General features: G+C 40.1%; 1 protein-coding gene across 6 annotated transcripts in view; it reads left to right on the forward strand.

Moving 5' to 3' along the window:
• Window positions 1-14,509, forward strand: part of Magi2 (membrane associated guanylate kinase, WW and PDZ domain containing 2) — a 1,214,245-nt gene that overhangs the window by 779,381 nt on the left and 420,355 nt on the right. The window lies entirely within an intron of this gene.

Consider the following 14,509-nt stretch of genomic DNA (forward strand, 5'->3'; position numbering starts at 1 on the left):
GAATAGATATAGAAAAAAACATATTGAATGAGGTAACCCAGACCCAGAAAGATGAATATAATATGTGCCCAATCATAAGTAGCTTCTAGCCAAAAAGCAAAGGAGAAAAAAAAAACTAGAATCTACAACCCCAGACAACCTAGACAATAAACCCTAAGAAAGACATACAAGGGTCTACATAGGAAGGAGAAAAAGACAAGATCTCCTGAGTAAATTGGGAGCTTCAGGGTCATGGGAAAGGGTAGAGAGAGAGAGAGGAGGGAGGGGAGCAGAAAAAATGTATAGCTCAATAAAAACAATTTTAAAAATTTAATTCTTTTCAGATACAGGTATGTACTAATTAAGTAAATACTTTAGAGGGTGTTCAGGAAATAAACACCACAAGAATATAGCCCTCAGAACCAAGTAACCAGGACTCATAGGGGCTCACAGAGACTGAACCAATAACAGTCAGGGAGTCTGCATGGGTCTGGCCTAGGACCTCTGCATATATGCTATGGTTGTTCAGCTAGGGGTTCCTTTCGGGCACCTAACAGTGGAATCAGGGGATGTTTCTGATTCATTTGCCTGCTTTTGGGACCCTTTTCCTCCTACTTGGTTGCCTCATCCAGCTTTGATATGAGGGGAGGTGCCTAGTCTTATTGCAATATGGTGTGTCACGCTTGGTTGCTGTCCCTGGGAGCTCTGGGCTTTTCTGAAGGTAAAGGGAGAAGGAACAGATCTGGGGGAGGGGGAAGATGGGGAGCTGCAGTTAGGATATAATTTATGAGAGAAGAAAAACTTTTTAAAAAGTGGGAAATCCTTTTGGAAATTAAGATTGATGAAAATTTTCAATGTTACTAGAAAATACAGTCCATTTTGTAGTTTGGCATTTTGAATTACAGCAGCACATAAGAAATGCTTTATCCAGCAAGTATACAGAGGCCAATTTATTTCTAAGAGATAGAAGAGGTATCATGAAAGTCAGAGAAACGTGTGTGTGTGTGTGTGTGTAACCATGTCTATGTAATTACGTTTTGTTGCTAGCCCCCACATGCCTTTCCTATGTCCCCTCCCTTGCTAATATTGTACCTTCCTTAAACAGTCCCTGCATCTGTGTTCATGTCATATGTTCCATTACCCACTCATGGTCCCCTCTCCTCCTCTTAGTCCTCTTCCTATTTCATGATATAGACAAATAATGACAGATGATCATTAGGTAAGTAGATAGATAGACAGACAGACAGACAGTCAGATTATAGGAGGATAAATAGGAAACTAAGTTTTCTGTATGAAAGAAAATAAATAATATTTTGTCTTTCTGAGTCTGTCTCATTTAACTTAACAAGATGTTTTCAGTTCTACCCGATTTCCTGACTATATTATGATTTCATATTTATTTACAGCACAATGAAATGCCCATATTCCTTGCCTTAACTTCTTTAATAGTTCCATAGTCCCTACATGTGCTTTCATCTCATCTGTTCTGTTAACCAATCTGGTTCCCCACTCCTCCTACTATACTGGTTTCTATGGTGATGGTGCCAGATTACATCTCCTCCAGTACTGTAGAGAGCACTGGTTCTCGCCCTTCCTAAGGCTACTACCCTTTAGTACAGTTCCTTGTATCATGGTGATCCCCGTCTATAAAATTATTTTCATTGCTACTTCATTACTGCAATTTTCTGCTGTTACGAATCATAATGTAAATATTTGATTTTTCTGATGGTATTAGATGACACCTGTGAAAGGGTTATTTATCTCCTCCAAAGGGACCGGGATCCACAGGTTGGGGACCACTGGAACAGTGGGTCCTCTTTCTCCTCAACTGGCTCATTTTTAGCACCATCTATTGTCGTTTCTTGAATAGGACAAGATGGAATCTCAGCATTGTTCTAATTTGTATTTTCCTAATGGCCAAGGATATTGAATGCTTTTTCAAATAATTGCTGACGATTTAAGTGTCTTATCTTGAGGACTATCTGTTCATCACTATTGATTGGATTTTGTGATTTTTGTTTTGGTGCTTAATTTTGTTACTAGTTTTTAATATATATATATATATATATCTGATATGTGGTTGCCAAAGGTTTTTTCTTATTGTAGAGGCTGGCTCTTTGCTCTGCCATTTTTTTTTCCTGCAGAAAAGCTTTTAAAATTCATGTGGTCCCATTTATTGTAATTCTTAGAATTAAAAATGGTGCTTCTAGGTATTTCTTGAAATGCTTGGCTGCGTTTTTTCTTGTTCTCTCAGAGGTAAAGCATCTTATAGTATAGACTTTGATTTGTTTTTATTTGACTTTTCTGGAATGTGAGATAGAGCTACTTTCATTCTTTTTGGGTTTATATCCAGTTTTCCACAGCCCCGCTCGCTAAAAAAGGCTTCTCTCCCACTAGATGGTTTTGAATACTTGTCAAATATTAGAAGACCGTCACCTTGTGGGGTGATTTCTGTGTCTTCCACTTTATTCTAGGATTTCTAGGCACTCCATGCCTAGATCCCTCCTCCTACTTCCTCTCTATGCTGAGAAGTCCCACCTCCTGCTAGCTATTGGCTATTCTAAGTCCCGCCTCCACCTCCTGCCAGCTATTGGCTATTCTAAGTCCCGCCTCCACCTCCTGCTAGCTATTGGCTATTCTACTTTTTTGGATTTGGGAACCAGTTTTGCTCCATTCTTGTTTTGTGACTGTGGTTTGCTGTTGCAGTTTGGTATAGTCTAGCCTTTATTCATTGCTCTTTCTGCTTATGATTGCCTTGGCGACTCAAGTTTTGTGCAGCCACATGAATTTGACAGTAGTTTGTGGGTTTTTTCTAGTCCTGTGAAGAATGTTATTGAAATTTTGATGGAAATTGCTATCAACATGTAGATTGTGTTCTATAATCTGACCATTTTGCGTTCATGTTTGACTGTGACTGTGGCTAATTGCTTCAGGTTCGTCTTATTTTTTTTATGTGAAGTCTTTGGTTGATTCTGTGTATTGCTATTTTAGACTCTAATTTCACTAATTTCTGATATGCTACTTATGATTTCTTGATGTACTGTGTCAGAGTTTGGCATTTCTGTGTTCTAACATAATGTGGTGTACTATCAGGGTATTTATTTGATGTCACTTTGAGATTCTAATGCAATCATACATGTAAACATTCCTCTTAGCCTTAGACATAGCCAAAACTTATGGTGAATTCTGCCATCATTCTCATTTGATTTTGGAAAACTTATAATTCCTTCCCTGATTTTTTTTCAAAAAAGATAATGAGAGAGAGATCTGAGAGATCTATGATACAATCAAGACATCAAGCCTGAAACTCAGTGGAAAGAAGCTGAGATTAGAAGTTAAGACATAGAATCTACTCAGTGAAATTGTAGCTGAAAATTTACAAGCCTAGAGAAAGAAAGAAATGACTAAACTTCAGGCAGTTAAAACCAAAACCGAACCTCTTCACAAGTTCTATAGTCAAAGTAGCAAAAAATGCAAAAGAACAAATATTAAAAGCTATGAGAGAAAAATGCTTATTCACTGACGAAGGAAAACGTATCAGAATAACATCACACTACATGTTAATAGCACTAAAATTCTGCGGCATATGAAATAGTATGTTTCATACCTTCTAAGTAAATAACTGCATGACAAGACTGCTGTATCTAGCATTGTTCTCTTAAGCCAGTGCAGACATAAGGACAGTGCAAGGCAAACACAATCTTAGCCCCTTAATGATCATCTTGGCTGGTGGCCCTTGACGTCCAGAAGCTTTTTCCTCTTAAGATTCTTCTTCATGGTCTCAAAATATAACCATTTGAGTTTCAGAGTTTATTTTGTACTTTCACGATAATTTCACCAACATCCTTCATCTCAAAGAGAAGACTCATTCAGTTTTCTATGACAGGGTCAGTCAGTGAGGCTCAATGGTCCTTGTCTCGTTTGAAACTTCTACTCCCTAACTAAGGAGATTGCTATCACATGTATACTGCCATACTAGGTATGTTGATTGATTCTTATCCTCACCTCCATTCACTTTTGACTAATTATAGATAGACATCATTATACACTACAAGACTATTTTGTGATTTTAACCTTATAATGAAGTATTGAAAGTACAAAATTATGTACCTGGAAACATTATTTTTATATACAGTCATGGCAAAACTGATTACTTGGATGCCTTACTTCTTTTCTAAGGATTGAATTCTCAACACTCAGTATGAACGTCATCCTTATAGGGCATCTTTATGCACAGAAGCCAAATTTCAAGTTCTCCAAAGCCTGGTGTAACATGTGGTTATTATGTTCTTGTAGTGCCTCCTCAGACAGCAAGAAAGTGTAGATTGGCCATGTCTGTGTGGCTGTGGACCAGTCTATAAATATCAGGACAAGGAGAACGTCACGACTTTAAAACAAGACATGGCCACCCACCTTCTATTGCTCACTCTCCTTTCAGAATTTTGATCACACTCAATGTCTTTGCGCATAAAAGGCCGGTACAATAACATAGAGCTACATCCTGATCCTCTGGGATTCTTTTTTAACCTATAAAGTTATTCTGCACATCAATTCACTAATTTTTCTGTAACAAATCATTTTTAGAATCCATTATTACAGAATGACAGGCATGGTATAAAAGGGAAAACCGCACAGTAAAAAGTTAAGTAGTAGCTCATGGTGGAGCTGAATAATATGTATCTTTTTGAAGAAGTTAAAGTTGATTTCTGGTATCTAGGATGTAAAATTTCATTAATTCTGGTAGAATTTGCTTTGTTATGAGATTGGTTTTCATAGATAGTATGTATATTGTCTCAGAGTTGCTGAAGCAAAAGCCTTTGGGTAAATATCAAAATCTCAGGTTTTCCTATGCTTTTTGTTGCTTGTGGGTTTTTTTATTGTTGTACAAACTAATACTTCCTCCATCTAAATCATCTCAAATTTTAACTACACTTTATAATTTTCTCATAGATCACAAGACGAACATAATGTAAATATCACCCTAAAAACACGGAGATAAGTTCAAGGGCCACATGACCAAAAATATAAATTTGAAATTCTCCATGTGCAGCCTCCCACAAAGTAATAGTATGTTAGGGGGAATATGTGTAGGACTGTCTAATTCACCAGCAGAGATATATGCAAATGAAATCGTTGGAATAAAAACAGAAAGTCTTAAGCCACAAACACTTTCCTAGAGGGGAATGAGCTGAGAAGCTAAAACAGAAGTCAACTGACAGCTATCCACGTTTATCTCAAGAAAGGATGTGCGGCTAAGTTCTAAAGTCGTTTAAAATGTTGCTTTTAGTTAATTTTATTCTCATTGTTAATTTGAGGCTTTTTGATACGACGACAAATAAAACCGCTGCCACTGCATCGTCCAGTGTTTTCATTACAGAATTTCAGAAATAAGTACTTTCGAGATGGGAACCAATTTTGTTAATTTCACAAATCAGAAAATTCATGTTTAAAGCAGTTTGATGTCGAATTCAAGGTTCTTTAGGAGGCTAGCAGCAGAACCTCCCTTACAACACAAATCCTCTGACAGTGTACAGACCTCTTTCATTATTCCAAACCTCAGAGCATCTCGACCTCTCTAAGCAGAAGTAACGTTCTTCGTCATTGTTTTGCGACTTTTATTACCGACTGAAGATTGGAGATTTAAACTGACAGATTTCTCCAGTCATCAACGAACATTCAAAGTGAGATTCATCAGTGAGGCCGCAGGTATTGCAGTTCTGAGAGTGAGTAACAAGAGAATGTGTGGGCAGTCTCCTAACGTCTTAGCAACAGTTAATGTCCCAGTCAATGGACCACAGGGGAACTGAACAACGACGAGCCACCAGTGTTACATAGGAAGTGTAATATTGACCTTGAAAGTTCATTGGACAATTTTTGAAGACATAAATATAATTGAGGTAACTATCCCTGGAATCTGCTTAAACTGGTAAAAAAAAAAAAAGAAAAATCCATTCATATTTCCCTGAAATTTTGTTTCTATTTTCTTATTTATGAAGTCATACAAGGAATATCTTTGACTCATCAGCACATGAGCAATCTTTAATAACGTGAATGAATAGGGCTCTACTTATAAATCTACTACTAGCTATAGTAATAAGCTAATTCATTCTCAATGCTGTCTGACAAAAAAAAAAAAATTCCCTGGACGTTTCGCTTAAGTTCCCAGAAATCGTTATCTGTTCCCTGACTAACAGATACCCCCACAGTGATTTGAGAACCCCAAAGAGCGCTTCTGAGAAATCTGTTTCACCGGTTTTGATTAGTTGCTTTCCAAACTCAATGATTAATCTTTGAGAGTAGAATCTGCGGCGCTCTACGCGCTAGAATCCAGCTCGCGAGCTTCGGGCAAGGGGCTGGAGGTTGAGAACACAGACGCAGAGTCAGACCGACTCGCAGAACTTTAAACACTGATACCAAAAGCCCCTCTTTATTAACACTATGTAGACTTAAATACACTGTAGTCAATGGCCAACAAGTGAAAATCCCATCCTCTGATCCTCTAAGCTAGGCACAGCCTCTAGTAACTTTAATTAGAAGGTTCTAGGAGGGAAAAGCATCTGAACGCCAGGACTCAATTAGTCCCAACAGAATCTACAATACTGTTAAGACCCAAGTATTATTGGAATGATTTTATTTATGGATGTTAGTTTACTTAACTTGTAGCTTAGCAAAACACAGACGCATGTGACCTATATAACGTCTACAAACAGACAAAACCCTAGAACATTTTCACCAGGACCGATGACTCCTTCCTGCAATCTCAGTACTTGGGAAGCAGAGGGAGCAGGATTCGATGTTCTAGGCGAGCCTTTGCTGTATGACAAGTTTGTGGTCAGCCTAGGCTATGTGAGACCCAATCCAAAAATAAAGGAAGGAAGAACGAATAAAACCGCGTGTGTGGAGAGCGTGAACCGCAAAGCTAGTGGGCAGGTGGGAGGTCTTAGCAAGTCCTGGCTCTCCTGAGCACGCTCTCTGTGGAGCTGCGGGTGCACAGTTGACCGCACACAGGACAGAAAGGGGATGCGGCATTCTGAGTGGTGCATTGTTCTTGGGGTTCTGTGAGAGTCGGCCATTCCTCTATGTGAGTTACAGCAAGTTATAAAGCCCACCGGATCCTCACCAAAGGTCGTGCGTAGAAAATGAAGCTCTTCCCCAGTTTCTTCACGTTGTCACCCACATCTCGACAACGGAGTCAAGCGTGAAAATATCCAAGTTCAGTTCATATTGACGTCAGGAGTTAGGTCGGGAGGGTCTTGCCAAGAAAAACACATCTTTTATTTACTCCGCGGTATCTCACATATACCCAGCGCAGCGAAGAAACTGGGGTATTGCCATTGAGACAACACGACCTGAAATTTGTTTCATAATTTGGGACTTACTCAGATGTCTTGGACATTTTAAAGCAAAGTCTTGCAATTTGTCGCTCAAGAGAAAGCTTCTTGAGTAATGATGTAGAGTCTAATTTGTTGTTGAACGACAGAGGATTTCTAAGGTCACCTTGCCAAATCTTGGGGCCGCCCTTTACACTAAGACAATGAACAGAGCAAGTGGAACTTTCCAAATCCCAGTGTGTCCTTCGTAGAAACTTGACACTGGGCCTTAGAGACATGACACGGAAATCGAAAACCATAGCATTCATATCTTTTTGTTATCACGTATTGAAATGCTGTTTCAGATATACTAGATAAAGTACATTAGTAGAATTATTTCCGATTTTTGCATTTTCCAATGTGAATAGCTTTATTTGAAACTTACATGTATAGCTCATATTTCTGGCTCACAATAATTTTTCTAGGGAATACTCCTTCAAGGAGTTTAATATTATTTACATGGGAAGTGTCTGTGAACTGTGCTTCCATTTCTTTAATATTATTATAAATATTCAAATTATTTCTCTTGAAAGATACACACACACACACACACACACACACACACACATCTAGTTCCACAAGAGATGCCAGGAGACAGGGAGAGGAACAAGAAGATGCAAGATGGAAGGAAAGTAATGCCACATGATAGGACATAGATCAATATAAATGGCTAATTTACGTTATAAGAGTCAGCTGGGAGCAAGCCTAAGTTATAGGCTGAAATTTCCTAATTAATAATAAGAACCCATGTCATTATTTGGAAACTGGCTGATAGGACAGAGAAAAACTCTTTACACCCCTGAGTTCTTACCAATGAACTTCAGAGAACGTCTGAGACTTTTAATCGTCGGCATGATGTTTGTACTGAGGGGGACGATGGATGTGACAGGCTTCAGAATCCATGTCACTGAGGGCGCGCTCGTGGGAAACCTGCGTGTGTGTAACTTTCTAATGAATTTGATATTCATGTGTTAGGATTGCTGAGATTCTGAATTATTCCGCAGAATAGTTCAGTTCCACATGTACAACAGAAATGTTTGCATTTTTGTATAGTCATGTGTAATCAATGCTGAGTTTTCCAAGTTCAAGCCCCTGTTGTTCTTTTATTGGTAACAATTTAATGCTCTAAGTGGCATCCCTAATTCTGACATGCCACACGAGAAACAGCCTTTATTGTTTGAAGTTAGGTTTTCTCTTGCTTAGTTCCTGGTAAGAAAATGATGTGTTAGATTGCTGTCTTCAGGCCCAGATGAGAGCATCAGAGCCTGCTTTATAACTTCAAAGATAGTTTTAGAAGGTGTTCCAAAGTGAGACTTCTGCCTTGTTTTCTGTCAGGTTATGCAAGTCGAAACGCTGGCTATGCCATCCCTGCAGGTCTCCCTCCTTGCGCCTGCAGCCATGGGGCTGTGATTCTTGCTCAGCCTGATACACCTTACGGTGATTTGGCTCCCGCTGTCATCATTGCTGTCTTATGGTAAACGTGTTTTGAAGTTAAAGTCTGTGTCCTTCACTGGCAATGCAAATCAAGCCTCTGTTTGAATAGAAATAAGTGTTATTATGCTCGGACATGCTTTTTTCATATTGGAAACTGAAACTCTGAACCTTTTCATTCAGTGTCAGAGTAAAATTGTCCAGAGGCCATTTGTAAAAAGCTACATATAAATCTGGTTTTTTTTCCATTTATAAAACTGAGATGGGGCCCCTAATAACTGACCCATCCCAGTGACAGTCTGTCTGTGTCCTGTGAACATCAATATAGTTCCTGTCAACATCCATATTTCTTCTAGTAAGCTGTTATCCAAAACTAATTCTTTCTGGTTAATAAAACTGGATTCAAAACACCGAGAATATGGAGCAGTGTGTGTGTGTTGTGTGTGTGCATGTGTGTGCGCGCGCGTGTGTATGACTTTAATGCATGAGCTATCTTGAAGGGAAGAACAACATCTTTGTAAATTCCTTCTCTACTTGAATGTCATGTAAAATGATATACAGTTATTTGATGTAAAACCCACATGTTATTATACACCCAGAGGACTGAAACAATTGAAATTAGCACCCAAATCTCCAACTTAAAGTGAAAAATTAATCAGATTGCATTTTACTATGAGACCTGATGTATTTAGTGAGAAATGTGGGGGGGAAAGCATTATAAAGTGTTTGCTTGGCATCTGGGATTTTTACAGCTCCTCATATCTAATTCTGAGTACCTTTCCTATTGTCATATCCGAATTTAAGAGCACAGCAAGCGCAGTGCATCTCGGGGAACATCTCGGTTTCCATTGGCATTCCACCAGAGCAGCTTGAGAGTCCTTGACTGGTTTCCCCTTTCTCCCTCCACGCTGGCCTTAACCGTAAGATGCTGTAAGAAACAAAACAAAACAAACAAACAAGATGACAGCAACATTAACTTAGAATCTTCAGGCTGCAGGGTCTGTGAAAAGGTTACTGTGTCGGCGGCGGCAGAAAAGAGAGCCGTTTCACGGTGCCCTTCAGGTGCTCACCTGCTATTTAGAAAGCTGTTCTTGTCTCTCTCAGATGACCATGTAATGAATCTGGCCATGTGGATTAGGGCTTGGGCTTTGTTACATCTTCACGAGGCCACTTGAGTTCACAAGGTCGTCTTTTTCGGCCCTACCACCTTTGTGGCCAAGGAGTTAAAACTGCCGAGTATCAGTGGGCATTTGCCAAACAGTTTAATGTAATAAAATACAATACTGGCCCTTTATAGTCTGTTACTTTTATTCAAATTTTATCCCATTTCACCCTTTCGCCCCCAAATGTTATGGGTTAAAAAAAAGTATTCATACATAAGGTTTTATCTGAGGACAGCTGGTTTCCTTACACAATTGTCGCTTATTTTCCAGGCATTGATTAAATACTACTGTGTAAATTTACAGATATCCTGGGGGAGGGGGGTAGAATCAAGTGAATAATTTTAAACAACATCTTGTGATATTAGCAAATTAGAGGACTTTGATCATAAAGTCTATTGAAAGAGCTGCGGCAGAGGACTTTATAACGATGGTCACTGGCGTATGGTCCGGATAGCTTGCTTCCCCCACCCCTTCCCGAAAGCGCACACACGCTTAATTTTAGGTGAGGGGAGAAAAAGCCATCTCTGGTTCCCACTGTCTGACTCGGTAGCAGACTTATGTTTCTCATTTGGAATGGGTACTCCTCTCACGGACTGTGGCTTTAAAGAAAACTGCCTTCTAACTTTTTCTCTAGAGACCATGCAGTATTCTGAAAAGTAATAGAATTCTGAAATCAAATAGGTTTAAGTCTTCTACTGACTTCATGGACAGCAGGGGGATAGTTAAATTTCTTAGAGCCTCTTCTATAAAGCCAAGATAAGCCATGCCGGTAACAGTCGCCGCGTCTCTAGCATCTACACTGATACTGCCTTGCTACGTTTTTCTTGCAACTATTACCGTTAATCTTTGTAGCAGCACTACGGGTGGGTCATTCGAGTACCCCTTTGAATCAAGAGTTCATAAGCAGAACGTTTATACAGTGTCCACCTCTGTAATTGCGCCAGTGATCTCATCAAGAATGATAGCTATAGATAGTTGCTTTTTAAAAATGTTAAAGGCGGGCTCTCACCATGCTGCCCAAACTGGTCTCAAACTCATTGGCTTAAGTGGTTTCCACCTCAGCATCCTGATTGCAGAGACAACCAGGGCACCGAGTCCAGGTTACAGCTGTTTATAACTAGTCATTTCAACTGAATCGGTTCAAGCCTGTAAAGAAGCATAGGTGGGGCACACAGGATTCAGATTGATCCCTCCAGGATAAGTCGCACTAAGCATCACGTCATATTGTAAGGGTTTCCTTTGCATTTGGAGATTTTAGGTTCTCTAAATACTGCTAATATGTATAAAGGTATCCTGTTCTTAGTGGGATGATAATAGTTCCGAATTATACTTTAAAACCATTTATGTTTTTTTTTCCTGGAAGCATGATGCTTTGTTTCCTCAAAGGATTATTTTTTTCAGTGTATATGGGTTCGTATAAACTTCCTATTGAGCCTTCTCAGGGCTGAGTTCCCCAGCTGTTTGGCTGATCTTCCACTATTGGTCCGGGTGTTTCTTAAGCAATACAGTAAGCATCCTAGATCTGTGTCATAGCTTCTTCTCCATCAATTATATTCCTTCAGTATAGTAAGTATATAGATTATTTTGTTACCTTTTACAAGCTGGCATTTCTCTCTCTTTTTTACATTTTTTTAAATTTTAATTTTTTTAAGTTTCATTTTACATTCCATCAACAGTTATCCCCCAGCCTCCTGTTCCCCCCACCCCTCCCAGGAAACCCCCTATCCACTCCTCCCATTGTGAGTAAGGTTTCCCATGGGAAGTCAACAAAGTTCGGCACATTAAGTTGAGGCAGGACCAAGCCCCGCCCTGCTACATTAGCATAGCATCCCACCGTAGGAAATGGGCTCCAACAAGCTAGCTCATACATCAGGGTTAGATCCTGGTCCTACTGCCGGATGCCTCACAGAGAGTCCAAGCTTCACCACTGTCTCCCACATACAGAGGGCCTAGTGTGGACTCATGGAGGCTCCACAGCTGTCAGTCTAGAGTTCATGGGTTTCCATGAGTTTGATTCAGCTGTCTCTGGAGATTTCACCATCGTGATCTTGACCTCCCTCGCTCATATAACCCCTCCTACCTCTCTTCAGCTGGACTCCTGGAGCTCTGTTTCCCGGCACTTGGTTGTGGATCTCTGCATCTGGTTCCGTCGGCATCAAACTGGCATTTTTCTAATGATGATAATCTTAACACCTCGACTAATGATTTATACATTTCCACATCTAGCATTTCAACTCACATATAATTTCATTAAACTAATTGTAGTAAAGGAATGTTACTATATAATTTATAATCATACCATACCAATAGATGTAATTATTTAGTAATGTAGATTCAGCAAGATCTGCGGCTTAATATTTATTTTCGCCTGTCTACGCATTTATTTATAATTACTAAGAGGTAATTTATCTGAGAATATTATAACTTAAAAATATGTGGAGAAAATATTGAAGTCTGTTATACTTTTCTTAGTTCTGTGTATATCTAAGAGCATAAAGCATAGCAGACACAATAAAACCATATTGTTCACTGAGCTACACAGGAGCTATGGACTATTTTAGCATAATATCCATTAGATAAGTCTACATTGAAATTTTTCACAAAGTGGCATGATATGCTTAGAGTTGTACTAGCCATTAAAAATGCTGAAATGCATGTTAATTGGGTGTGCACAACAACTCGCCTTCTGGTTTGGCCTACATATATAAAGTTTTGACTTATTTGAAATTCTGCAAATCAAATGAAACGTAATCCTCAGCCAAATGTAATCGTCTTTTCATGTGCCTTCTTAAAGTGCCCTGCACACTGAAGAGCCACTTTATCTGCAAATACGAACAGTGGCATTGATACCACGGCTGGTCTTCACACCAGCTGCTCAATTCGCTCCAGCATGGGGCTTCATCACCGCTAAATCCAGCACAGTCTTACAGCTCGTGAGGCTCCTCCCCAAACACACCAGCTTCGTCCCAACAACAACCAGAAATGGAGGACCTGAAGACAGGGAGTTGGTTGTTGCTGCTTACCCAACAGCCCAAGGGTATTACCCTCTGGGGAGACTTCAGAGATAAGATGGGTCAGAGGAAGGGCTGCACCTCTAGCTTAGGTGGAGGAATTGGGCCAGTGGAGCATACACAGTATTATAAAAGACGATCTGCTAGGTTGGTCTATACAGTCAGAGACTAGCTCATCTGTAGGCTGGGGATGCAGAAAATCAATAGCTAATGAATGTGGGAAGTTGAAAGCTTCAGAACAAGGGGAGCAGCAACAATCCCAGCTCTTAGGTGAATGCCTTAGGGGTGGACATCGGAAGTCCGATGATTCCGGAGTTTAATGTCTACAGGTGACAGCAACAGCCATGTGGGAACTCACCCACAAAGCCTGGAGCCACGTGTCCTTCTGGCTTCCCCTTTTTCCTACTTTTGTTTCCCTGAGCCCCAAGCTTACTGATCAGAGACACCCACATTCAGGGTGAGTCTTCCCTCAGTCGTTCCTAAGGCAATCACCCCAACTCTGATCTACAAGTCATCTTTTAATGCATTTGAGTTGGTAGTCATCACCGCCCTCCATGGTTGAGTCACAGCCAATAGCAACCCTGCTGGGTGTGTTCTCTGGACTTGAGCAAATCAAAGCTGCTAAGCAGAGTCTGGAATTCATTCCCTCGGAAGCAATTTGTGCAGATTCTACCGCTGGACAGAGAAAGCACCTATCACAGGGCGTGCGGTAGAGGCCTACAGTCCCAGCACCTTGAACGGGAAAGGTAGAGTCAGGAGTTGAGGCTAGGTTAACCATGCAGTGAGTAGAATCCAGCCTCAGACCCCGCCTTTACACAAAGTCAACCCTCGTCCTGTCCTGACTCCTGACTTTTTTGTCTCTGCTCACTTTCCAAACACTTACTGAACACTCCCCTATCTTTTTAACTGGCTCACACTCATCACATTCTAACTTAAGTGGAATAGGTATGGCTGCTTACAAGCTGTAATGGAAGGGACCTTAGCAATCATGGCTCTTCCCTGTCTCACATAGAGGAATTGAACCATATTGAGGTTAATGAATTTGCTTCCATTACCGTGATCCAGGAAGACTCATCTAGACGCTATGACTCTGAGAGCTGTTTCTTCACAGCAGGCTGCTTTCCTAGATGATCTCAGTAATGTCTGCAGATAGGCAGCCTTCTCTTCTGTCTTCTTACCAGGCTTGGCCCTGTTGTCTGGTACAATGCTTGCCTACTTGATGCTGGATTTGGTCTTCCATACCAGATTACTAAGCATTTTGTAAGATAAAGATCTCAGTGTAATCATCACAGTTTCTCACCCATGCACTGGAATGTTTGGGTGCACAGTCAGTACTAATAAAGACCTTAACAATGGAATACAGGAGACGGCAATTACTCCGTTAACTGAATATAGGAACATTGGTGTGAAATTGGAGCTAACATTTGAAAATGATTTCCCAAAGTCACATATTCTTTGGCAATCATATTTTGAACATTTTAAATAAATGATTTGCCTTGAATATGCAAAGGCAAACATGCAATTCCATTATTTCCCAGGCATTTAATGCATGTCT

Source organism: Microtus pennsylvanicus, chromosome 22 (genome assembly GCF_037038515.1).
Source record: "Microtus pennsylvanicus isolate mMicPen1 chromosome 22, mMicPen1.hap1, whole genome shotgun sequence".
Taxonomy (NCBI): domain Eukaryota; kingdom Metazoa; phylum Chordata; class Mammalia; order Rodentia; family Cricetidae; genus Microtus; species Microtus pennsylvanicus.